The 26,586-nt window shown below is 38.8% G+C and overlaps 1 pseudogene across 1 annotated transcript; it reads right to left on the bottom strand.

Moving 5' to 3' along the window:
• Nucleotides 1-779: 779 nt before the first annotated feature.
• LOC308435647 (small ribosomal subunit protein eS6-like) lies at nucleotides 780-25,979 on the bottom strand (annotated as a pseudogene). The gene is made up of 5 exons: nucleotides 25,971-25,979; nucleotides 24,800-24,935; nucleotides 24,543-24,594; nucleotides 20,034-20,238; nucleotides 780-1,533 (listed from the first exon to the last, which is right to left on the bottom strand). The product of its transcript is annotated as a small ribosomal subunit protein eS6-like (transcript).
• Nucleotides 25,980-26,586: the final 607 nt, after the last annotated feature.

A 26,586-nucleotide genomic window follows, 5' to 3' on the forward strand; every position in this document is an offset into this window, starting at 1 on the left:
GATGCAATCATTGCCACAGGGTTATGGAATCACTTGCCATCCAAATGCACTTGGTTCCTTCACTTTCAGAAAAAAAAATTGGTTGCTAAAACTATCTTTAAAGTATATAAATAAGTATATTCAAAGTATATATAAATATATCATACATATAATGTATTTATCATACATATGTATATGCATACATAGAGTGTATATATATTTATTTATATCATATATATATTCATATTTACATATCACTGCCTAAGACAAAGACTTTACAGTTATTGTAGTTGATTTATCTGCAAAAAGCTCACATTTGTTTGTGTACACTGGTCTGCCTCTACCTTTATGGGGGTAATCAGATTTCTTTCACCTTCAATTATTTCTGTTCAGCTTCTTGTGTGATCATTTCAGTTAAAGAATTTTGATGGAGCTAAGCACAGTGGTGAATGCTTTTAATATAGCAGGAGGTGGATCTCTTAGCTTGGGGTCAGCCTGGTCTACCTAAAAGAACATGAGCTACACAGAGTAATCTCAAAAACCAAACAAAAAGGAAGAAAGAGGGAAGGAGGAGGAGGACAAGGAGTGGGAGCAAGACAAGGAAGAGGAGGAGGAAGAGAAAAAGGAGGAGGAGGAGGAGAAGAGGAGGAATCGGAGTCGGAGGAGGAGGGGGGGGGAGAGAAGAGGAAGAGGAAGAAGAACAAGAACAAGAAAAGAAAAAGAGGGAGAAGAAAAAGATGGCTCTCAGAAATAGTGCAATATAACAGACAAAACATGAACCCCTTTTTGTCAAGGTCTGATTATTTATTTGTTACTCTTAAAGACTTATTGTGACTGGACTCGGATTTAGAAGTAGAAGCTCTCGGAGAGGACAGCCTACATCTCTTGGCGATCTGCTGCTGGTGCTTTTCTTTGACTTCCTTCATTCTCTTGGCCAAAAGTTTAGCATTTTCTGCAGCCTCCTCCTTGCTTTTGTTACTGTGTTGTTTCTTCAGAACAATACATCGGCGTTTGTGTTGCGGGACACGTGGAGTAACAGGACGCTGAATCTTGGGTGCTTTGGTCCTTGGCTTTTTACCTTCTTTGTGTAAGGGCTTCCTGACAACATATTGGCAGACATCATCTTCTTTGGAGAGATTAAAAAGCTTGTGGGTTCTACTAGCTCTTTTAGGTCCCAGCCCACAAGGCACAGTAGTATCTGTCAGTCCTGGAATATCCTTCTCTCCTTTTTTTACAATAGCCAAGTTGAGAACACTCAGATTGGCACCCATAGTACATCCACAATCAGACTTGCACTTCCTTTCTCCGGTTCTCCTTGGTCTGTAACAGGAATGTCTCTTCATCAACAGCAAGGGCTCTCTGCCATGGATCAGAACGCCTTTCTTCATGGGAAAACCTTGTTTGTCATTCCCACGGCTGATCCGGACCACATAACCAAGACATGCGCTTCTCAGAGAACTTACGAAGCTTGTGTTCGTCATTTACTTCAATGAGTTTCTAACAGCTAGTAGCAGTGAAGGAGAGATCAAGCTTTATCTTGACATGGCTGACCGCCTAGGAGGCGTCACGAAAAAGAGCAAAACATGAACTTGTAACGCTTATTCTGGGTTACCTATTCAAAGTCTAGCTTTGCTATCTTCACATAGTGATTGCCTCATCTGCAGAGTGGTTGTGATAGATTGTTTTTTTTGCTTGGAAATATTGGAAGGATAGGGTGAGCTGAGTGTATTCAATCCAATATTCTTGGATGTCAGACCCTAGCATTTAAAAGATGCGACTGGTACTATTTAACTTCTCATGGTAGATCATCTGTACATCTCTAGTGTAGAAAAATTTTAATCCAGGAACAAGGCTGAAATGGCATGCCTTTAATGACTCTGACTGGAATACAGACTCTTCTTTAGTATACACCTTTAATCCCAAACAAGGAAGATAAAGTTAATTAGTAGAAGAAAGCAGCCATGTTTGAAAGTACCATCCAATTGAGGGAGAGACAAATTGAAGGATCAGAGAAAGATTTGACAGAATGAGTCGGAGACAGAATACACCCAACTCTCAAGAAAACAGCACAGGAAAGAGGTGATGTAGGAGAGCAGTGTAGAGTAGGCGGTTGGTTGAGGGAGTTTCACTGGGGCAGTTTTACAGAGACAGGGTGCAGGTGAAAACAAAATTAGTCAGAGAATGAGAAGAAACCAGAAGATTGGAACAAATCTGCCAGAGTTAGTTTGAGGCCAAGCAGAGCAGTGAGAAGCTGGAGAAAGCTAGAATGAATCAGTCAGTTTGGAGAGGTGTTTGAGCTAGAACAGCTGCATTGAACCAGACAGCCAGAGTTCAGAGTTTATCTAGAAAGGATAAACTTTTCCAGCAGTAAGCCTCAGAGTTGACAATTATATCTGGTGAATAAAACACTCATTTACATTCCAGAGAGTCTCTTTGTGCTATCTGTTGGCTAGCACAGAAATGACACTATCCCATTAATGCCAGAAACGTGCTCCTGGATAAAGTGTTCTTTTATGCTTCTGATTCCAAACACTTTGCTGTGACAAGATAAAAAGCTATGGTTCCTAAAGGGTTAATGACTTTTTCCACTTGCAGTAAGACAATGCATTTGTGACTTAAATATTAGTTTTAACCAATATAAAATATTGCTTTTAACCACTATAAGACATTGATTAAAAGAAAATGGTAATGTATGTGGATATGTATGTTACATTTATATACCTCCAATAATAGCTGAGCAAAGTATTTGTTCATTACATATATACATATGCTAAGTTTTTTTTAACTCACAAGAAAAAAATGCTTAATAATATTTATTTTCTAACTTTGATCAAAATATTGGATAACTCACTTTAATAATCTAATTTAATATTCTTAGCAAATAAAAAAATCATGTCGGTAGGAAAGCATAGTACAAAGTTATTTAAAACCTATTATGGGCTTTATTGGGAAAGGATGACCCACAAATCTAGATATACATTCCATTTCTGTCCATAGCCACCAGACTCTACCATCCCATATTCCCAACCAACTTGTTAAATGCTGGGTTCAGTTCTTATTTACGTGAGCTTGGTTCCATTGTCACCCAATATAGACTTACAGCTCACATCTACTGCCACTTATCAGATACTCATAATTAAATACTGATTTGTCAGATTCTAAAGATGAGTCCAAACAAAGCTCCTACTCCTCACTGTCTCCTTTTATATGTAGTGCCACTTTTATTCATCTAGGTTTTAATTCTGGGAGTCACTTTTTTCCCCTACCAGTCATAAATAAAAGTCAACCATCAAATTATTTTGATTTTCATATGTAGTGATTATCAATTATACACATTCTACTTCATAAGATCAGCAGCACAATTCACTCACTCTTGATAGCAAATCTGATTTTTAAGGGTTCCCTGACTGTAGTGACCGAGCAAACTGTTATATTCATAAGTGCGTTCATATATGTGCACTGGCACACCAACACACCACTGAACTTTAAAGAATTCACACTAATCATACTAATACCAGGAAATCTCTCCAAAAGCCATCAAACAACATGAAAGACATCAGATTTTTTCCCCTAAAGATATCCCACAACCTGGAACTAGTAATTTTATATTTTTATCCACAATAATCAATCAAAGTGGACTACTAAAAATTTCTTTAGATAAATTTGGAAATCTCTGCCAAGTATCTTATTTCTTGTCATTTACTTGAGTGCCCTACACTAATACAAGTGTCATGTTGCATTTCTTCTCTGCTTCTTTTTCTGCCTCTCCCATACTACGCAGATATGGTTTATATTAGGGAGGCAACATAAAACTAATAATACTCAATCAATTTTGAATAACAGAATCTATTAACTAAATAAGAACTATTAGGACTTTTTCTAACAGAAAAGTGATGAAGAATTCAATTTTAAGAAATTATATATAATATTCTATATGATCAGTCCTCCAGTTATCTGAAATATGAATACAGATGATACATATATAATATAATGTGAAGCACAGGAATGCAAATGGTGATACCTCTGGCTGAGAAGAACCCACAAGGGGAGAGGGGAAAACATAAATAAATAATCAGTAAAGCAATGTGAATGAAGAGAAGAAATACCAAGTTCCCTGAGCGTAGGGAAGAAGCTCAATCAAGCATAAGGCAAATTTATGCTATAGCTGTAACGAGGAAAGCATCTACAACAGATCACACTGGAGGCTGGAAAAATTATCCTGGCCACAGAAGCACCCACTAATCTCTAAAGAACGTAGTCAGTTCAAGGTGATTCGAGCAGAAGATTTTTAATTCAGAGATACAGCATAGGGATAATGGGACTGGTAAGAACAAAAACAAAAATAAGAGGTAATATTTTTAACATCCTATATATGGTAGGCAAGATACCTAGGACTAACTAATCTTATATTTGCAAAAGTCCATTTGAGGAAAGTAAGGCTTAAAACGACTCAGCTTGCCAATGGTCAGGACCGGTAGAGTATATGATAGCTGGAGAGGAGGAAAAGAAGAGCTTTGGAAGACAGATGGAGGACCATCCTGAGTTGGGATCATTTCACAGAAGAGGAGTAGCTGAGTGACATTCAGCACCAGACTTGGCAAGAGGAATAGACTGGCAAGATGGATTCTGTGGACTCCAAAAGTTTTGGCTTCCAAATCCAAATGGAAACCACAATGCTATGAAATAAAACTAAGTCTGAAAGCATTAAAAATAGAAAGAGTCTCCATGGGAGAAGTGATTAGGATACAGGCGGTGGCGGCTGAGAATGTGGAAGCTCACTCCCTAGAGAAACAGTTTTCCAGTCTATGAAACAAGGGCTTAGTTTAAACTCTGAAAATAGTGCACATGGGTCTCTTTTCATTCTTCCCAAGAGAACCAGACAGGAATGTACCAGCACGTGGGGAACTTCTATAACGCCTAGGGGACGGAACCAACATTCACAGTTTAAAAATGGATAGATAATAATATAATCTTAAAGGTCTTCTGGGAAAGATAAGGGTTGATTTGGGATTGTAAAAAGTACCAGGTCTCTGGAGGCAGGCATGGTAGCCCGTAACTAAAATCCTGTGCCACCCCCCCCCCTCTCTCTCTCTCTGTGTGTGTGTGTGTGTGTGTGTGTGTGTGTGTCTGTGTCTGTGAGTGTCTGTTTATCTGTATTTCTGTGTGTGACTCTGTGTATTTGTGTACGTGTGTGTGTGTGTGTGTGTGTGTGTGTGTGTGTGTGTGTGTGTGTGTGTATGACTTATAAGACAGTAAAAGTGAAGGGATTCCTAGTAAAGCAAATATGTCATAGGGAAATAACAATCCAGTTTCCTAAAGCTGTTAATTAAAGCAAGTATCTATGAAGAGTTCCAGGATGAAAAATCAAGATTATATGGTAGAATATAGAAAGCCATGGATGATCCTAAGAGAGTAAAGAGACATTAAAACCTCTAGGTTTTAATTGTCCAGGAGAGAGAGAAAGATGGTTTTTAAAAAATCAATTAAGCCTTAATTATATACTGTGTATATTTCCAAAGACCTTTGGTCCCTCAATCATTTCCAGTGCTCTCTGGTTTGAGCCATTTCGCTATTGAGTTAGTTGCTTCTCTAAGAGCAATGCCAGGCAAGTAAAAGGCAAGATTTATTCATTACTTCTGCTATTTGTTAACAATTCTGCCATTTTAAAGTGCTGGTTAAATGGAATTAGGAAACGACTCCTCCATTCTGTTTCTCTTTCCTCTTCTTGCTTGTTAATAACACAGAATTGGTTCAACACTCTAAATTCCTCACCAACATCTTAGAGTTATGTAGGCCGAACTTTATCTGAATTGGACTGAGTGACACAGGATATGACAGAGTATTGAAAAATACTGAGATAGTATTGAGTGTGGAGGTATGGAAAAATGGTTGACGAATACATTTTTATTCCAGAGGCAGAACAGTAGGACCATTCTCAAGTGAAGGCACATAATTAAGTGGGTATCTAGATGATACCCAGGGATCATGTGCAGGTTGAATCTTCCTATGGCTGGTTAACGTTAAGTCATCCAAAGAGATGTACAAGTTAAGAAGCCAATATTATTAATACAATTGCCAAAGTCCATGCAACATTTCTGTATTTCAAGTAGCAGATAAATTCCTAAAGGCCTAATATTCAGCAGAAAAGAAAGTGACATCTTCCTCATTAAGTCCCTGCTGAATATTCTTGCACAAAGGCATGCGTACTCTAGGCATGGTTCAAAGAGATCCATGTACTCTCACCCATCTCTTCCTCCTTTTCTACACGAGTTCAAACCTTCCCTACCTGTATTCACTTCAGTCAAAGAGCAAAAAGAACAAGAGAGTCATTTCATTGGAGGCTTGCCTCAGTTGCAGCTTGACGTCATTTTTCCACCAGAATTCAACACTGTCTTATCGAGTTGTAAAGGATGCAGAAAACACAGTCTTCTAAGTGCACTTAAATTTGGTGGCTACATAGCATGCCACAACTGTTACATACACCTTTTCTCCATTTTTGTATACTAAAAGTTTTAAGTGTATATGTGTGTGTGTGAGAGAGAGTGTGTATGTTAATCCAACACACTATCTAATAAACTTCTCTAAACAAGGTCATCAGCAAAGCACAGATGTTACATTGTCTAAAGCCACTCAAATTTCCCCAACATCAACAGTGGTGGTGGAAGTGGAAGCTCCTTGCTACCTGGCCCAATGTTCTAGATTCGCAAATGAAAGACACACAGGAAGCTTTATAACTGAATATGCCCTAAGCAGTTCAATGAAGGACTGCTCCCAGAGCTCCATGCAGTTCTCACGCTCTCCCCTCTGATAGTCCTGATTTATTAATTGCTAAAACCTATATGCCATGCTCAGTGCCCCGACTCAGGCTGCAGCCCTCCTGAGCCATGATCCCCAACTCTCACATGTTGGCTGTCTCACTGTCTTGCACTTCTCAGGCCTGATTTTTTTTTTCTTTCCTGGCATGATGGTTCTCATTCTCCCTCTGTCTCTATGCCCAACCACTGGCCACCAGCCACTTTGTTTACCAACCAGAACCAACTAGAGGGAGGAACTCTCAGCATCTTACATATGGATTTTTTTTTTTGCAATCTTGGGAATCCAATTAACAAAATGCAAATGTTAGACCAAATTCACAACACACAGATTTTCTCACCATCTCAGAAGTCCTCAGTTACTATAACTAGGTAGCTAGTCAAGTGTGATCATTTCTATGAATCTTTTATCAACAAATCAAACTGTGAGGTAAGTTTTTAATTCAGAAATAGAGCTGAGATGGGCTCGAGATGAAGAACATGATGATTTTGAAGAAATTATTTGAATCATGATTATGCCTTTTCTAAAGACTGATAGAATACCTATATGTCATGTGCAGAATTTACCATACTAAATGTTCAAAATACTTTGATATTATGTTTTATGGATGATAAATATGGCCTTGGAAAATTGAACTGACTCAAGAACAACAAAGATTAAGCATCTGAGCTCTGAAAATCTCATATTGTTCAGGTGCTGACAAGTAGCAGACTATTCTGAAAGCACACCATTTCCTTCACAGAAGAGAAATAATAATACATACCTTAGACATCTCTGAAAAACCATCAATGACCCTGTGAATGAAACAATGTGTTCCATTTGTAGTGTTTGTTATTGATCTCATTAGTTACCTGCTTTCTCAACATAGGCTTCAGCCTTCAAACCAGGTTCATCATCAAAAAAAAAAAAAAAAAAAAAAAAAAAATACACCCAAGAAGAATCCAATAAAAATTCTTTCTGACACATCTTTCTAAGATACACAGACCTCCAGAAATTTGCTAGCAGTTAATATGAGTTCAAATATTCTCTGCAGGGAGGGCCATCAAGTAAAAAATAAATACATTCTATAGAGAAGCTTTAGGAAAAGAGAGGATGAAATACAATGCAAATCTTTAATGAAACAGCCTGCCAACCATCTATAAGTTGGCAGGCAAGAAGGGTAAAGGCTCACATTAGAATTTCCTCATGCCCCAGTTGTGTGCGAAGTCTGCGTGCACTCTCCGCTTCTCATTTAGATGCTCCCTTGTCTGATTTGCCATTAGAGCACTTCTTGGGTTTGGAAGTTTGATGCTGGGAATCTTTTTGTAGGCAGCAGAATAGTGGGGCATATAGTGGCTATGGTCGGATGAAAAAATAGAAGGATACGAGCAAAGGAGCCATTTTCTTCTTTATATTCCCTGTGAACCAACAGGAAACCATCAAATGTGGATTCGGATAGTTTGCTCTTCATCGCATTATCTTATTTAACTTTACTTAAACACCTGTAAGAAGAGACGCTTTTACATTTAACATCCTGTAAGAAGAGACGCTTTCTCCTCCATTTGATCAATGAATAAACTGAAAGGGAGGTTAAGTGAGTCTGAAAACCATATCATGATTTTCATTAAAAAAAAAAAAAAAACATAGAAATTTTTACTCTTAACTTGATCTCCCCATGCGTATTTTGATTGAGGTGTAAAGTTAATTCATGAAAGAAAAAACTCGTGTTACAATAAAAATGAAATGAAAGTATTAACTGGGTGATTCAATAAATTATGCAGAGCATTTCCTCAACATTAAGCTAGAAAATAAACCTAACCTAGAGTTTAAATAATATTACCAGCTCCTGACTTCATATTTGCCAGAAGGTAGAATGGGAGGGCAGTATTATTTTCTAGGAAAGATGCTGGCTAAGCATCTTTGACTGTCATATACCATGTTGATCTTCCTATACATGCACCATATACTAAAACTCTGAGCATTTCTTTTACCTATTTGATCCTTTTATATCTGTCTTAAGCTCATGGCATTAGCCATTTAACGGGTAACAACTCAAAATTCTACCAAATGATTCATGAAACATCCAACGCTGATAATACTTTCAACGGGGAGAATGACCAAAGAACTAAAACACAAACATAAATGTAGCAGGAGTTTTGTCCACTTTGTGTTCCTGAGCGATCGCAAGCACATACCCTCCCCGGAGCCACTTAAGATCTGTGGATAGAAAACACACACGCCAGTTGTTCTTAAAATGTCTTGGCTACTCCTAAATCTTCCTCTGCTGCCCCAGGCCCAGTCGCACTTACACAAAATTTCCTTGGATGGTTGGCTTCTCTGTTCTGCTACTGCACCCCTTCTCTCCCAGTCTCCCGCATCCTACCCTCAACAACTCTCATTGTCCTGCCCCATGCTCAGCCATTGACTACTATGCTCTAAGACCTGTCTATCTAAGGGCTTTAGTTAAACTATAAGCATTAGACTATCGCTGCATCGTAAGTTGGAGAGCTGAAAGAAAATTCATCAATGATCCACAATCCTAAGAAACTAGATAGGGAAAATCAGGAGAACAACTCCTTAATTTATTGATACGATGTGGAACCTTGTATTCAGGTGAAACGAAGTGGGTGAGAAGGACTTCCTGTACTTAAAGAAAAATGAGACAAATCAGTACCTCTCAAAGAACGCTGGAAGATCAGCACCATCCACATAAGCTCAAAACTCACTAAAAACCATATGTCTCAACCCCACCCCAGATTTCATATCTTGTAGACTTGGGGATGGACTCTAGCAACCTGGATGATTTTGATCTTGAGAAAAATCCACGTAAGAAAAGCTGTATAAATCTTTGCAAACATGAAATAAAAACTGAGCAATGCATGCACCTAGAAGGAAAGCATAATAGATTCAATCCCCAAGTCCTGAGTACAAGGGGGGGAATGTTTAAACCCTGTAGCAACTTTAGATCAGTTAGCATGCTCTCATTTTCTTTTTCAGATTCCTTGTTTCTAACATGAGAAAAAGTAATATCAGCTAGCTCACTAGAGGCTATTTGTATTAATAAGATATGCCTAACACAACTGTAAACACTAAAAAATATTAAATCAAAACACACAGACCTCAACAAAATGCCAAAGGCATGATCAAATTTAATCAAGCAAAATGCAAATGAGAAAACCTAAAGATGAGAAGAAAAAGCCAATAAATACGATATTGCAAAAAAAAGGCAAAGCAAGAAGAAATGGGAAAATTTTTTTAATTGAACATTATTTTTAAAAACAGAGATAAATGTACAGATTTTAAAAGCATTTTTGCATAAAAGTATATGAATACATTTAAGATTTCATAGTATGCATTAAAATCTTACTAGTTACAATGAGCATAAAGTACATGTAAAACAAGATGTCACCTGGAAATAGTCAAAGTTTGCTTGGTGTGTAAAGATTAAGCATAATGATTTTTCTTTCTTTTTTTTTTTGGCCTTTGTTTTTCTTGAACATCATATAGACTGTGAATTGTTTCTGTAGTGTTCAGAGCTTTTTGGAGTTAGTATCCAATTATCAGTGACAGTATTTATGTCTGATCTTTTGTGACTGGGTTATCTCACTCAGGAAGATATTCTCTAGATGCATCCATTTTCTTAAGAATTTCATAAGGTCATTGTTTCTGATAGCTGAGTAGTACTCCATTGTGTAAATGTACCACAATTTTTGTATCCATTCATCTACTGAAGAATATGTGAGTTCTTTCCACTTCTGGCTATTATAAATTAACCTGCTATGAACATTGTGGTGCATGTGTCTTTGATATATGTTGAAGCATCTCTGGGGTATATGCCCAGAAGTGGAATAACTGGGTCTTCAGGTAGTACTATGTCCAATTTTCTGAGGAACCACCAGACTGGTTTCCAGAGTGGTTGTATCAGTTTACAACCCCACCAGCAGTGGAGAAGTATTCCTCTTTCTCTACATCCTCTCCAGCATCTGTTGTCATCTGAATTTTTGAACTTAGCCATTCTGAATGGTGTCAGGTGGAATCTCAGGGTTGTTTTGATTTACATTTCCCTGATGGCTAAGGATGTCTACCACTTCCTTAGATGCTTCTCAGTCATTCGATATTCCTCAATTGAGAACGTTTTGTTTAGCTCTGTACCCCATTTTTTAATAGGATTGTTTGATTCTCTGGTGTCTAACTTTTTGAGTTCTTTGTATACCTTGGATATTAGGCCTCTATCTGATGTGGAGTTGGAAAAGATCTTTTCCCAATATGTTGGCTGCCATTTAGTTTTTTGACAGTGTCCTTAGCCTTACAGAAACTTTGCAATCTCATTAAGTCCTATTTGTCGATATTTGACCTTAGAGCAAGAGCCATTGGTGTTCTGTTCAGAAAATTTTCTCCTGTGCCTATGTGTCTAAGGTTTTTCCTACTTTCTCTTCTAACCATTTCTGTGTACCTACTTTAATGTGGAGATCTTTGATCCACTTGAACTTGAGCTTTTTATAAGGAGATAAGAAAGGGTCTATTTTCATTCTTCTGCATGCTGAGTGACATGGAGCAACACCATTTGTTAAAGGGTCTGTCCTTCTTCCATTGAATATTTACAGCCTCTTTTTCAAAAATCAAGTGACAAAATATTTGAGGGCTCATTTCTGGATCTTCTATGCTATTCCGTTGATCCATGTGCCTATCTCTTTACCAGTACCATGCAGTTTTTGGCACAAGTGCCTTGTAATATAGCTTGAGGTCAGGGATGGTGATTCCTGCAGATGTTTTCTTCTTATTGAAGATGGATTTAGTTATTCTATGTCTTTTGTTATTCCAGATGAAATTTCACATTGCACTTTCTAACTCTATGAAGAATTGGGTTAGAAATTTGATGGGGATTGCATTGAATTTGTAGATTGCTTTTGGTAATATGGCCATTTTTATAATGTTGATCCTTCCAATCCATGAGCATGAGAGATCTTTCCAGTTTCTGAGATCTTCCTCTATTTCCTTCTTTAGAGATCTGAAGTTCTTGTCATACAGGTTGTTCACTTGCTTAGTTAGAGTCACACCAAGGTATTTCATATTGCTTGGGACTATTGTGAAGGATATTTTTCCCTAATTTCTTTCACCGCATGTTTGTCCTTTGAGTAGAGGAAGAATACTTATTTGTTCGAGTTAATTTTATAACCAGCCACATTGCTCAACTTTTTTATCAGCTGTAGAAGTTTTTTGGTGAAATTTTTGGAGTCACATACATTATCATGTCATCTGTAAACAGTGATATTTTTACTTCTTCCTTTCCAATTTGTATGCCTTTTATTTCCTTTTGCTGTCTAATTGCTCCAGCCAGGACTTCCAGTACTATGTTGAATAGGTAGGGGGAGAGTGGGCAACCTTGTCTAGTCCATGATTTTAGAGGGACTGCTTCAAGTTTCTCACCTTTAAGTTTGATGTTGGCTATTGGATTTCTGTATATTGCTTTCATTATGTTTAGGTATGGGCCTTGGATTCCTGTTCTTTCCAAGACTTTTAGCATGAAGGAATGTTGAATTTTGTCAATGCTTTCTCATCATCTAGTGAGATTACCATGTGGTTTTTTTTTCTTTGAGCTTGTTTATATGGTGGATTACATTGATGGATTTCCATATAATAAACCATTCCTGCATCCCAGGGATGAAGCCTACTTGATCATGGTGAAAGATTGTTTTGATGTGTTCTTGGATTCAGTTTGCCAGGATTTTGTTGAGTATTTTTGCATCAATGATTATAAGTGAGATTGGTCTGAAGTTCTGTTTCCTTGTAGGGTCTTTGTGTGATTTAGGAACAAGTGTTATTGTGGCCTTAAAAATGAGTTAGATAGTGTTCCATCAGATTCTATTTTGTGGAATAGTTTGGAGAGTATTGGTATTAAGGTTGTCAATAAGTGTCTGATAGAATTCTGCACTGAACCCATTTGAACCTGGACATTTTTGGTTGGGAGTCTTTTGATGACTGCTTCTATTTCTTTAGGTGTTATGGGATTATTTAGATGGTTTACCTGGTCCTGGTTTAACTTTGGTATCTTGTATCTGTCTAGAAATTCATCCTTTTCCTCTAGATTTTCAAGCATTTTTGAGTATAGGCTTTTGTAGTAGGATCTGATGATTTCTTGAATTTCCTCAGTTTCACTCATTATTTTTCCACTTTCCTTTCTGATTTTGTTCATTTGGATACTCTCTCTTTGCCTTCTAGTGAGACTGGTTAAGGGTTTATCAATCTTGTTAATTTTCTCAAAGAACCAGCTCTTGGTTTTACTGATTATTTGAAAGGTTCTTTTTGTTTCTATTTGGTCAATTTGTGCTCTGAGTTTGATTATATCTTGCCATCTCCTCCTCTTGGGTGTATCTGCTTCCATTTGTTTTAGAGCTTTCAGCTGTGCTGTCAAGCTGCTGGTGTATGCTCTCTCCAGTTTCTTTTTGGAAGCACTCAGAGCTATGAGTTTTCATCTCAGTACTGATTTCATTGCATCCCATAGGTTTGGGTATGTTGTGTTTTCATTTTGATTAAATTCTAGAAAATCCTAATTTTTTCTTCATTTCGTCATTGACCTTGCTATTGTTTAATAGAGCATTGTTTAGTTTCCATGTGTATATGAGGTTTTGTTGTCTTTGTTGTTATGAAAGACCAGCCTTAGACTATGGTGACCTGATAGGATGCATGTGAGTATTTTAATCTTCTTATATCTATTAGGGCTTGTTTTGTGACCGAGTATATGGTCAATTTTGTAGAAGGTGCCGTAAGATGCTAAGAAGGTGTATTCTTTTGTTTTAGAATGGAATATTCTGTAGATGTCTATTAATTCCTATTGGTTCATAACCTCTGATAGTTTCACTGCGTCCTTGTTCAGTTTTTGTTTCCATGATCTGTCCATTGGTGAGAGTGGGGTATTAAAGTCTCCCAATATTATTTTGTGGGGTAAAATGTATTTTTTGAGCTTTAATAGGGTTTCTTTTATGAATATGGTTGCTTTTTTATTTGGAGCATAAATGTTAAAGATTGAGAGCTCCTCCTGTTAAATTTTCCATGTAATGAGTAAAAAGTGTCCTTCCTTATCTTTTTTGATAACTTTTGGTTGAAAATCCATTTTATTTGATAATAGAATGGCCACTCCAGCTTGTTTCTTGGGGCCGTTTGCTTGGAATGTTTTTCCCAACCTTTTACTATGAGATAGTGTCTGTCTTTGTCTCTGAGATGAGTTTCCTGTATGCAGCAAAATGCTGGATTCCATTTTTGTATCCAGTCTGATAGCCTATGTTTTTTTATTGGGGAATTGAGTCCATTTATGTTAACAGATATTAAGGAATAGTAGTTGCTGTTTCCTGCTATTTTTGTTTTTAGAGGTAGAATTGTGCTTGTGTGTCTTTCTTTTTTTGGTTTTCTTGCCTAGGTATTTTCTTGTTTTTACTAGGATGTAGTTTCCCTCTTTGTATTGGGTTTTCCACCTATAATTCGTTGTAGTGCTGTGTTTGTGATCAAATATTGTGTCAATTGAGTTTTGTCCTGGAATATCTTGGTCTCTCCATCTATGGTGATTGATAGTTTTGCTGGGTTTAGCAGCTTGTGCTGACACTTGTGTTCTCTTAGGGTCTGCATGATGTTTGTCCAGGATCTTCTAGCTTTCATAGTCTCTGTTGAGAAATCAGGTGTGATTCTTATTGGTCTGCCTTTATATGTTTCATTACCTTTTTCCCTTACGGCTTTTAGTATTCTTTCTTTGTTTTGGGCTCTTGGCATTTTGACTATTATATATCGGGAGGAATTTCTTTTCTGGTCCACTCTATTTGGAGTTCAGTATGCTTCTTTTATGCTCATGGTCATCTAATTCTTATGGGTAGGGAAGTTTTCTTCTATGATTTTGTTGAAGATATTTTCTGTGCCTCTTAGTTGATATTCTTTGCCCTCTTCTATTCCTATTATCCTTAGGTTTGGTCTTCTTATTGTGTCCTGGCTCTCCTGGAAATTTTTGGTTAGGAGCTTTTTGGCTTTTGCATCTTCTCTGGCTGTTTTGTCTATGCTTTCAATGTTGTCTTTGTCCCCCAGAGATTCTCTCTTTCATCTCTTGTAGTCTGTTGGAGATGCTTGCTTCTGTCACTCCTGATTTCTTTTTTAGGTTTTCTATCTCCAGAGTTTTCTCTTTTAGTGTTTTCTTGCTCCCCTGAACCAATTGGAGGGTTGCACTTTCCGAGTGCCAGGCCTAGCCCTCTGCACCCCGGCTACTCGCAGTGCAGTCTCACCAGGCCTGAGTCCATGGATGTCTACTCTTTCTGGTGACCCTGTTGCTACAAACTGCTGGTTGTCTGAAAACACCTTGTGAATTCCAGGGGGGCTCTGGAGATATCTGTCTCAGACTGTTCAACTCAAAGCTTTAGACAGAATGCTGCCAGAGTGACCTGTCCAGCAGGTCCAGTTATTCAGGGTCCCGAAGAGGCCTTCGTCCTGAAAGTCATGGAGGCGAGAGAGAAAGGAAGCCAAGCGTGCAAAGAACGACAAGAGTCAGTCTGAATGGTGTCAAGGCTTCATTGAGGGTTTGGTGCTTACAGCTTATATGGGCTGGGCAGAAAGGGGGAAGCAGGGTGCAGTGGAATTTTTACAGCATCTACGTGACAGGAAGAGGGTAGCGCTGCGGTTACAGATTAACAGCCAGGTAATTGTCCCAGGATATCTTATCTTGTCACCTAGCAGCTAATCTTGGCAGAACCTCATAGTGGTGAATCTTGGAAAGGTCAAGCTCTCACGGGTGGGGGTGTAGGTACAGCATTGACCAGTTCTAAGGTGGCTGCTGTGCAGTCATTTTCTTAAGCATGGTTCTCAGGCATGGCTCCCTACACCAGAGTCTAGAAGGTTTTCAGTGTGTCAGCAACTTCACTTTACAGAGCTAGCTGGTGGAGGACTGAGGAAACCCCTCCAGCCATATGCTGCCCAGAAGCCACTGCTGCCCTAGAGCACCTTTAGTCCCACCTTTAGTGGTGGGAGCCGTACCAGTTGATCAGGGGCACTGTGATACCTGCTTTCAGAGGCCACCTCTCACCCTCTAAATGGGAACATTTAAAAAATGTTTTTAAAATTCCAACTGAGAAGAAATAAGAATGGTTACTACTAAAACCTGCTCATCACTTCATGATATATCTTCCAGTTTAATAAGGAACAAGTAAATTTGACCTGTCTTTGAAATAATCTATCCCAGGCACAATTCTGGCTGTCTGGAAACTGGACAGGGTAAATAAGATGACAGAATATTCCACAGCAATACTTTCTGGGTTCAAAGGTTTCCAGAAAGACTGATAAGAAGGCAAGAATTTTAAACAAAATAACAATTTTCAAACCAGGAGCTAAGTTATAGATAGGAAATGTAAAAGAAAACCTCACCAGTATAAAAAAGTCACCTCTTTGTCAATTTGAAATCAAATTCAGGTGAATTTATATAACCCTTCAAATAAAATGAATCTCAAAGTTTCCTGAAAGCATTAGGCATTTAAAATTCTTATTATGGCAGATATGGGCTGAGGTGATTTCCTTGAATCCTTGGGCCATTTCAAAATCAGTCTAATAAGTGGTTGAAAGCTCATTAACACTGAAAGAGGACCATCACAAGGTTCTCTAACTCACCAACTTTTTTCCATTGAGATTATACCATTGATATTTGTCACATATCAGAGTGAAGAGAATATTCCTGTGGCACAATATATAGCATGCCAGCTAGGGACAGATTGCTCAGCTCGTATGCTTCTTGTCTAATCCAACCTTGCAAAAAGACAAAGAAAGGAACATGTGGGTGCCTGTGGATGACTATGTCATTCAGGCAGTGTTAGCAGTCATACCATTAAACTAGGAGAACACCTCACACCATGTTCTCCTGTTCCCTTTGCACCCAGACCCTTGGAAAGCCTGCAAACATCTTGTTTACTTGACCAAACACAGTCTGTCCTAGAGGCAAGAGGTATATGCGTTGCAGGATTTTCTAAAGTATAGGGAAACATTGCTAAGTTACCTGAACTTAAGGTGTTTCAGAAGAACAGCCAATGGATGGAAGGACGGCTGAGTTCAGTTTCAGGTCTCCTGATTACCTTCTATGCCTGAAGAGAGCCTACTTGTGGCTGCTGCTTCTCGGAGGATAACCATATTAGTGGCTTTGGATGGGACACACTGGAAAGCTTTTAAGTGGATTTCAGGGTATAACCCAGACCTTTCCATTAAGAATCTCAAGAAATATGCCCCAGGATGACTAATCTATTTTTAAATCAGCTATGAAATTATTGTAATTTGTAAGGTTAGATGATCACTAAGGGAACTATTTCTGTTGCATGTCATATTTCTAGTATTAATATCCATATAATGGGTAGAGAGAGATGACTTTTCACTCCAAAAAAAAAAAAAAAAGAAAGAAAAGAAGGAAGTAAGTTACACAAAAACTGAGAGTTAACTTAGTAAAGGAGCAAGCATAAGGACTTAAGCTTAGATGTCTAACACCCACATAAAAGCCAGGTATGGGGGCACACATCCACAGTGCCGGGCATGAAAGGAGGCAGAGTTCATTGGCCAGATGTCTACCCAGACCATTGAGTTCAAAAAACCTTGAGAAACCCAGCAACTAAGGAAGAAACTTGAGGCAACCTTTGACCTCCACATGCCCACAGGTACATGTGCCTTTATGTGCACATGTATGTACCCATATGAGTAGAAAATACGTCATACACATTCATTCATGCATGTACACATGTGAGTACACACACATACACACACACACACTTTAAAAAATTACCCTAGCCTCTGTAAATAGGAAGGACTATTGTCCAGTTGTGCTGGGTATCGTACCACTCCTTAGCTTAGTGGCTCAAATTGATGAGCAGAAGGACACTCCCATTTGGGGGAGTAACCTGAGATTCAGACATAGACTGGAGATAAAGCACCTGTTTCCTGGATCACTATCACCTGAAGATATAGGTCAGATCACCTGGAGACTTATCTACTACAGAACCAACAGTAGAGTATGGAATTTGCTGGAACCTCCACAACATGGCCGCAGAAATGTGTCACTCTTACGTGTGTCTTTTTTCATGACTGTGTGGTTTCATCCCAAGCACTTGATTTCTAAAGATGAACATTCCTAAAAAGAGGTACAGGCAGGAAGAAATAGGAACCTCATCACATTTTACAATGTATGTCACTAGGTCACTTGCAGCAGTGGCATTTCCCTCTATCCATGAGGAAGTCAGAAAAGTCTATCTATGTTGAGGGGGAATATCTTTCTTAAATGTTTTTTTTTTTTTTTTTTGATGTCTGAGTTACAACTTATGGTTATAGACCATGTGCTCACTTCCTGTGAAGATGGAGCAGTGAGGTACTGGGAGAGCAAAGGAGAAGGAAAAACAGTTTGAGGGAAGGGTATTCTGTCCTGACAATAAACAGGATAGAAAATATTCGAGATAGAATAGCTGGTGGTGTGAGAAGCAAGCTAGATCTGTACAGCGTAAAAGGTAACAGGAAAACTTGAAAATCAGGCAGCAGAGTTTAGATGTGTTCAGGGATGGGTTTTGGCATGATGTATTGAATCCAAGAATTCTTACTCAACTCTGTCTCCTAACAAAAAATGCAAAGTGTTTAAAGTGACCTTTGCAAAGCACTTTAATAAAACATTTAGTAGGTCCACAGAAATGAAGTCTAATTCTCCTCTGTGATGTCTTCCTGCCTCCATCGCTGTAAACCGGGGTACCTGGATGTAGCTACTGTAGTCTTTAATGCAGTGTTCTGTTTCAATATTTGAAGACAAGCAGAGATAAGTTTTTTATCACAATTTACAAATGCTGAGCCTTAAATTCAGAAATATTAAATAAGCTGCTTACATTTAAATATCCTATAATTCACAGACCAGTGACTAAGACATATGTGTGCTTACAAAATGAGACTTCTTTTGGCCATGTAAATGTTATATGGCCCTTTAAAAGTATATGTGGAGGGGGTAACTATCCCACATAGAATGGTTCTTGACAATTAATAAAAATTAAACAATTATAAAATTAATATTAATTGATAATGACAATAATAACAATTAATATATAAGTTCATTTTCAATTTCAGTAATAGAAAATGAATGTGATAGAAAAATTCAAATAAAGTTCTGTGCTTCAAATTTGTACTAAAGCTTTTGGAAAGAAATAGAAACGCCCAGTGCTTTCAGACCCCCAGCTATACACAGGAACTTAAACCTAAGTGATTTAGGCACAAATACCCTCTTAAGAGCCAAAAGGAATAAAATAAAATTTAAAAACTATTCATGGGAATGTCACACATGGACTTTATTTTTTTCCTTATACAGGAGGCTACTTACCATAAAGCCTCATTGTAGTTCCTCTCTCTTGAAGCTGCTGTTTCTATATTTTCTAATTTCACCTTAAATACAGGCCTGCAGCTTCCTGCACCTACTAAAACAATTAAAATGTCCTTGATAAGAAAAAAGAGAGGATGGAAAGAAGAAAGAGAAGGAAGGGGAAGGAGAAAGAAAGAAATGGAGAAAGAGGAGGGTAGGAGGGAAGAAGGGAGGAAGGGAGGGAGAAAGGGAGAGAGAGAACTGGATGAAGGAAGGAAAGAAAGAAGGAAGGATGAGAGGGAAGGGTGGAGAAAAAGAAAGAAGGGAAGAAAGTAGAAAATGAGAGAAAGGAAGAAAGAGGGAGGGAAGGAATAAAGAAGGTGGAAGAGAGGGAGGAAAGGGTAAGGAAGGGGGAGAGGACGGAAGGAAAGAAGAGGAAAGAGAGGAAGGGATTAAAAAGGGGAGATTGGAAGAAAGGAAGGGAGGCAGAGAGGAAGAGAGAGAAGGTGGGAGGGGGACTTGTAAGGGAATGTTTGTGCTGGAATGTCTATCATGATAAAAGATTTGTGGTGATAAGGAATCAAATGTTATTGCCCAGTGAGAGAGAGGCTGAGGACTAGGGTCTCTGCTGGCTAGAGAGAGATGTTTATCTCCTCCAAATCTATCAAGTTTGACTCAAACTGCTGCTGCAAATAATTCCTCAAGAACGGAGATTTATCAGACAGTGATAATTAGGTCTTTTATCATTTACGAAGCACAGTCACGGGTATCATCTAATTTAGACTGATAAATAATACCCTTGGGTGGCTATTATCAGCCTTGTCTTACAGATGAGAAATTGAGACTCAGACTTGTTCAAGACATGACCGTCAGTTACCAGCATTGTCTCTCTAATCTAGCTCTTCTCCTTGTTCAGAGGGCAACCCTTCACCTGGTTCTGGGCAATGCCAAACACAGTCATGGCCTTCAACATCTTTACTTTGGGGATTTGTGTGGCTAGCGTGGATGTAAGCACTATACTAGGACTGCTAAGCTTCCATTGAAGGATCACAGTAGCAACCACACAGGGCCAGAAACTCTTGCCTGCTGCAATGGTTGGCTGTAAGATTTGTGTCTGTTCTGGAATTTCCAGGGCCCTGAGGAAAAAATTGTCAAACGCTTTATTGTTGATTTTGTCCTACTATGGAAAATGGAGCGAACTTGTCCACAACGTAAGGCCCTGAAATGGGAATAGTGAAGTTTCCCTAGCTGGCTCATGTACAGGGTTTCTACTACAGCGCCAAGGAAGTTCCCAACATCCTGCTCCCATCTCTGTCATGTGAAGTCTTCTGTGGAGCAAGCAGCACCATCTCAGAGGCAAGAAACAATTTTCTGCCATGAAAACACTCTAATACAGGGGCAGATGTACAAGGAACTAAACAAGCAACTCAGGAGTTTCCAGAAACTCCAGATGTGCTGAGATAAGAGTCTCTTCTACCCAGAATGTCCCTTGCAAAAATTACAAGCCGAAAGTACACAGAAGACTGGCCAGCAGAAGCAGCCTTACCCCTTAGGCCCAGACCCTTGGACTACCAGCCTGAGCTGCTTCTCTCTACTTCTAAATTTGGGTACCATGGCTATCAAGATATTTTTTGGTTCAGTGTGATAAGTGGTTGATTTATAATGAAAAGGAAATCCAGGTTTTTTTATTGCATATTTCACCTTATGGAAATTTCCTTTCTATCTTATAATTTCTATAGTACTGGCATGTGGGTCAATTCTTTCTCCAATTGGCTTTGTTAAATAGCGGCAAAATGTCTGGGCATTTGGCCACAGCAGAGGGAAGGCAAAGCTTGACTAAGATAAACTCTATTTGACTTGGCACATGTGCCCAAAGTCCCTGAGGGCAATAGGAGGTATGCTTTATCTAATTATTCTTAGCCTGCTGCTGGGTAGAATGTGGCATTGACCGAAGGATACAAAGAAAATTCTTTTATATCAGCACTGGCCCACATTGGAGAAGAAGAGCCCAGTTTGAAGCACCATGCTCTGTTTAAACCTATGTACTTAGGTAACAACGGCAAAAGAAATGAGTAAGGAATAAGAAAGATAAAACAAATATAAATGGAAATGTTCTCCCAGGTCCTTGCAGACACCTTGAAACCAAAGCTCACTGCTACCTAACTCTATGACCTTAGGTAAGTCTCTTGTTTCTGGTAAGCGTCCCGCTGCAGTACAATGTGAAGACCCCCTGCAGAACTGTTCCACAGAGCTCAGAAGACTGAGAGATATGGCTTATGAAGTGAGAATGTTTAAGACAGAATCTAATATATATCATTATTAAAATGGAAAACTTTCCAGCCATTCTTTCTATGATACATGGCTAGAAGACATTTTTTCTAAAGAAGAGCTAAAAGAACTCTTTTATAAAAAAAAAAAAATTAATGGGAATTTTTATTGCGTTTAAGTTTGAAGATTTAGTGCCTATTCACACATAAGCCCCTGATGGCAGAGACTTAATTCTCGTTGTCGGTGGCGTCAATACTTGGCATTTAAATGCTACAACCAGTATTTGTGAAATTGGTGTTTGTGTGTGTGTCTGTGTATATGTGTGTGTGTGTGTGTGTGTGTGTGTGTGTATGTTGGGCTGTGTGTGTGTGTGTGTGTGTGTGTGTGTGTGTGTGTGTAACTCTCCTTCTCTGCCTTAATGCCTTGAGACAGACTCTCACTGAACTGCAATGCCCAACACATAAAAGCTGAGTAGTGCTCGGAAGGTGGAGAGAGGAGCCCCCTAAGCTAGTCTTTCTAAATTGGCAAGTTGCTCTTTCAAGAAGAAACCCCGTGTCAAAGAATAAGTAATGGAACTGTACAGAAAGAAAATGGACATTAACCTCTGGCTTCCACATACCCATACACAAGCATGCATACACCCTCATGTGTACACACACACACACACACACACACACACACACAAAGACACATATACTCATTTACAACACATACTCATTTACAAAACAGTATTGGATTCTTCCACATACATTTCTAACTTCTTAATCTGGCTTTCTAGCCCTTATTTTTGTGATAATCTTTGTGTCCTATCCAAGAAGAAAGGTTTCGGGCAGTGAAAGAGAGACAAAAATGGGCAAATACATCTCCACCAATGTGAAACAAGGCTAAACATAGGACAGTATTAAAATTAACTTCAATACAGATCAGGTTGGATTTGAGAAGAAGAAAATTAAGCTAATACAGAGCTAGGACTCCAAAATCATCTGTCAATAGTAAACTTAAGATATATTTTTAAAATTGTATACGTTTGAGAATATCTTAGACTCTCAGGCTTGGCACATTTGTTAGTATTAAGATTCAGGAGAGATGATTTCAAAGACATACAACACTTTACTCAGACGGAGTGTTTGACAGAGATCCAGTGGTATTTTTAGCGATTCTTAAGTAAGGCAGATCATTTGAGGAAAAGCTTCTTTGTATAATGTATTTGCCAAACGTCACACAACTTTGACTTGGCACAAAGTGGACGGATCCATGCCCCTAATATTTCAGATTCTCATCAACAACTGTGCACTGTTTTTTTAAAGTTATCTATAGCAAAGGTATTGACACCTTTGAGAACAGATGGCATGTTTAGGGGGATTAAGGGCTGACATGGCTCAGTAGGTAAAGATCCTCACTACCAAACTGACAAGCTGAGTTCTGTTCCAGGGCTCTACACAATGAAGGGGGAAAATCAAAGAGGATTAAATGATTTTTAGAGTCATCAACTTGGTTACAGTCCTAGCTGTTACATTGAGAACACCCAAAGTTCCAGGCCCTCAGATAGGGTTTATAAGTAGAAAGAACATTTTTATAAGTTTTCTTTCATACACGAGTACACACAAATCCACTACAAACCCAATTAGTCTGAAAAAAAAAAAATGTATAGAAGGACTTTGACTCATGGGGTGAAAAGTTAGCATCCAGGCACATCATAAGTAGGTTTCAGCAGAGTCAAGAAAACAATTTTTTAGCTATGGAATAGGCTCTTCCTCACAGCTCCTAAATCCTCACAAACATTCAATACAAAAATGAAAGTAAATGTTCTAATGCCTCAAGTGTTTTTTTTTTTTGTGTGTGTGTTTTTTTAAAGGGATTTTAGAAATATTACATTAAAGAAAATTTGATAGAGAATTTATCCTCTACATTTTAAGTCCTATTTTCAATGCATTCATTTCATTCCACGAAAAAGAACAAAACATAAAAAAATTGCAATACTTAATATCTTTATGTCTCCAGATAAGCTACAGCTTGTTTTCCTATGGGCTGAGCATATTCTCTGAGTGGGAATACATCACAGGTATTAAAGGCTTTTATCATCAGCTGCATTCAAGAAAGCAACTATACAATTTACCATAACCCCATGAAGATAAGGAGATACATATTTAGTTATATACATAAAACAAACACATACACATGACCCAGAAAGACTCTCAGAAATACTTCACTCTCATCTGTTCTGGTTGCCGTTTTAATTCAATGTACTTGCTCCTGCTTCCTCATGCTGATAGGCATCACATAGAGTTAAGATCTGAAACACCAACACAGCGAGTGTAACGATAGTCAACTGTTTTTATTAATGATTTCTTCATGAACATATCACAGTCCAGTGAACACAGAGTTGTTCTGTGTTGTTGTTCTAAACGCAGCTAATAGCAGGATGTAATTTGAAGCAGCTTCAGCTCACTTACAAACCCCTTGCTCTGTTAATTGTGATTTCACACCCCACTAAACAGCACAGCCTGGAGCTAATGCTTCTGCAGGGAGCAGTTAGTGTTCTGAAGCTGTCCTCTCTAGTGTTGCCCTGTGTCTCTGTGGTAAACTCCTTTCTCAAAAGCTCAGTAGAGTGAAGTAGGTGACTTCCAGAAGAAAGAATCCTCTTTTGTCCCTCACCTGGCAGGAGGCAGCCTGTTGCTCCACCTATTTTGAGCTTCTTTTGTTTCAACCCCCCTCCCCTTTCTTTTTCTGGCTATTGTTTTCCCAAACATAGCCAATTCAATCTTTATGTTTCCTAAAGCTGGCAAGCTCAATCCCTGTGATTAAACAATACAATGTTTCCTTCTGCAGTGGCTTATCCTCACCAGTTTCCTGGTTCATTCTTTAGGTAACTGTGCCCTCGGGACAGGGATAAGACTGTCTAAAGGAAAGGCAGTGTGGGCAAGGATTCCAAATCATTTGGAAGAATGGAACAGGTCCCTGGCTGAGATCAGAACATTTATTGGAAGAGCAGAACACAGCGAGTTACCCTCACACATGTCCCCAGATATGTGCCACGTGCAGACTGAAAATTCCTTCATGGCAAGGGACCATAAATAAGTTGAAAACAAGACCCTAAAATAGGAATTTTTGAGTAAGTCTCTTCCCAGGGGGAGAGGGGAACTTAGATTTCTTATATGAAAATCTACCTGACCAAAGAGCAGCCTGGGTGATGTCTGCAGCTTCTGACCATATCACTGTGTAACCTATAAACACAGATCTGAAGAAGGGGCACAAATTTAGTGATCGTAAAAGGAAGAGCAGCTGCTGAAGAAACAGAGAGGGAACTAGTACCTTAACAGGGATGCTCTGACATATCCCATAGAAATTGGAAGTGCTATCCCACTGGTCACTGAGTAGCATAAAATCAAATAAAAACTCCCCAAAGAGTGCGGCTCTCCTTTGGCTCACCTGTTTTGCAGGTAGTGTCATTGTCAAACCTCCATAAGGAATAATGACAGAACACAGGCACATTGACACGAAGTTCACACAAAGTCCAACCAGCATTCATGATAGTCTGGAACTGGAAGATCTGTACAGCCCTTGCCTATTTGGAAACATAATAAAAATAAAAACTGACATTTCACATTTGCAAATCCCTACTGACAGTTTTTCTACGTAATGAAAAAAAATTTTGTTTTGTTTTGTTTTTTTTTTTTTTAATGTAATGTCTGTCTTTTACTTCATATTCCATTTTCCTCTGGGTAGCATTCTTTGGGTGACAATTTGTATACCCCACCACATGGCCTATAAAACTAAAGTTCTTTCACTGTGAAACATGTCCCTTGGCTGCTGTGGAAGTAGATGCTTGGACAGTTCCCAGCATGTATAGCACTGGGAAAGTTTTGCCTACAGTTTCACAGGAATTGCAGGTCAGGGCTTTTGAAATTCCTCAAGGTTATTACCCTATATGTATGTTAAACAGTAGACATAAATGTTTTATGCTAAGCACAAGTTAAGAAAACATCTGGACAAGTTGATGAGATTGTAACTAAACGTGGCCTTGATGAGAAAGCTAATGGACGCCAGATGCAGCAACAGACTCATGGTCAGAGGTTCCCTTCCTACTCGGGATCACACCCAAGTTTTATGGCCTAGGAGAACTCTTCTGAATCTAAGATTGAGCAAGTGTACACTTCTGACTGTAGCACTAGGAGTAAAAAGATATAAATGAAGTCACCATAAACGTCCAAACACAGAGAATGACCGGAAAGACACAAGCCACCGAAGGTTCCTAGCACATGGTATCTTCATATCCATCTTTTGGAGCTCTGTGGGGTGTGATGACACCCTTCTCAAAGGAGCAGGCTTTAAAATTGAAGTCAGAGAACTGGGAGTCAGACTGATTCCGTCACGCAATGACTGGGCTCACTGCTCAGCACATATGTGCCCATAAAATAGTTCTCTTCCCTATGCACAACTGAAAACTCGAAAAAGAAACAGTAAGAAATATTAGATTCCAATGAGATCTAAAGAATGTAACATTTTCCATTCAATAATGAGGAAAGCTGACATTTATTGTAAATAATAAGACAAAAAGCTCTAATGTCCATGTATTTCATCAGTAGCATTCACTGCGTACCTGGTGCATGCACGGAAATGAATTCTTCAACAAAAGGGGAGAAATTGACCTCTATACATTTGCTGCAATTCATAGACTCAGCTATGATAACTAGTTTGAGAACAACTTGCTAGGTACCTTATATCACTGTGGGGCCATAATGGTCCAGGATTACTAAAGAAGGGTCGAGGGACCTTCAGCCAGGAATACCTTAAACATGACGACAAGTGTTGGCTACCTCCCTGCTCCCAACCTGGAGCCATAAATTCAGATCCAACACCATCAACCCCAGCAGGAATTTATTACCCTGACAATTTTCAAACTTCATTCCCTGCTTGACCTAATAGGTTTTCCCTCTGGGCCCTACAACCCCTGACCATACAGATGAAGCATCTTTCAACACCCCTGCCTGGCCAATGGCACAGGGTCACACAAACCTTCCCCAAAGACCCTGCTACTTCCCAGGAATATAAATACCCCTCATCATCCCACTCTCAGCCCCCCAGTAAACAAGCAAGTTCTCAGAAGCTGTTCCCTGGTAGGTTTATTGCCTGAGTACTCGTGGACGACACAGATGCTGCACTGAAGCTGTCAGTACCTGCCTCCAGTCCAGCTTGTTGTCTCACTGGCCTGGCTA

This window comes from Micromys minutus (genome assembly GCF_963924665.1).
Source record: "Micromys minutus genome assembly, chromosome: 23".
Taxonomy (NCBI): domain Eukaryota; kingdom Metazoa; phylum Chordata; class Mammalia; order Rodentia; family Muridae; genus Micromys; species Micromys minutus.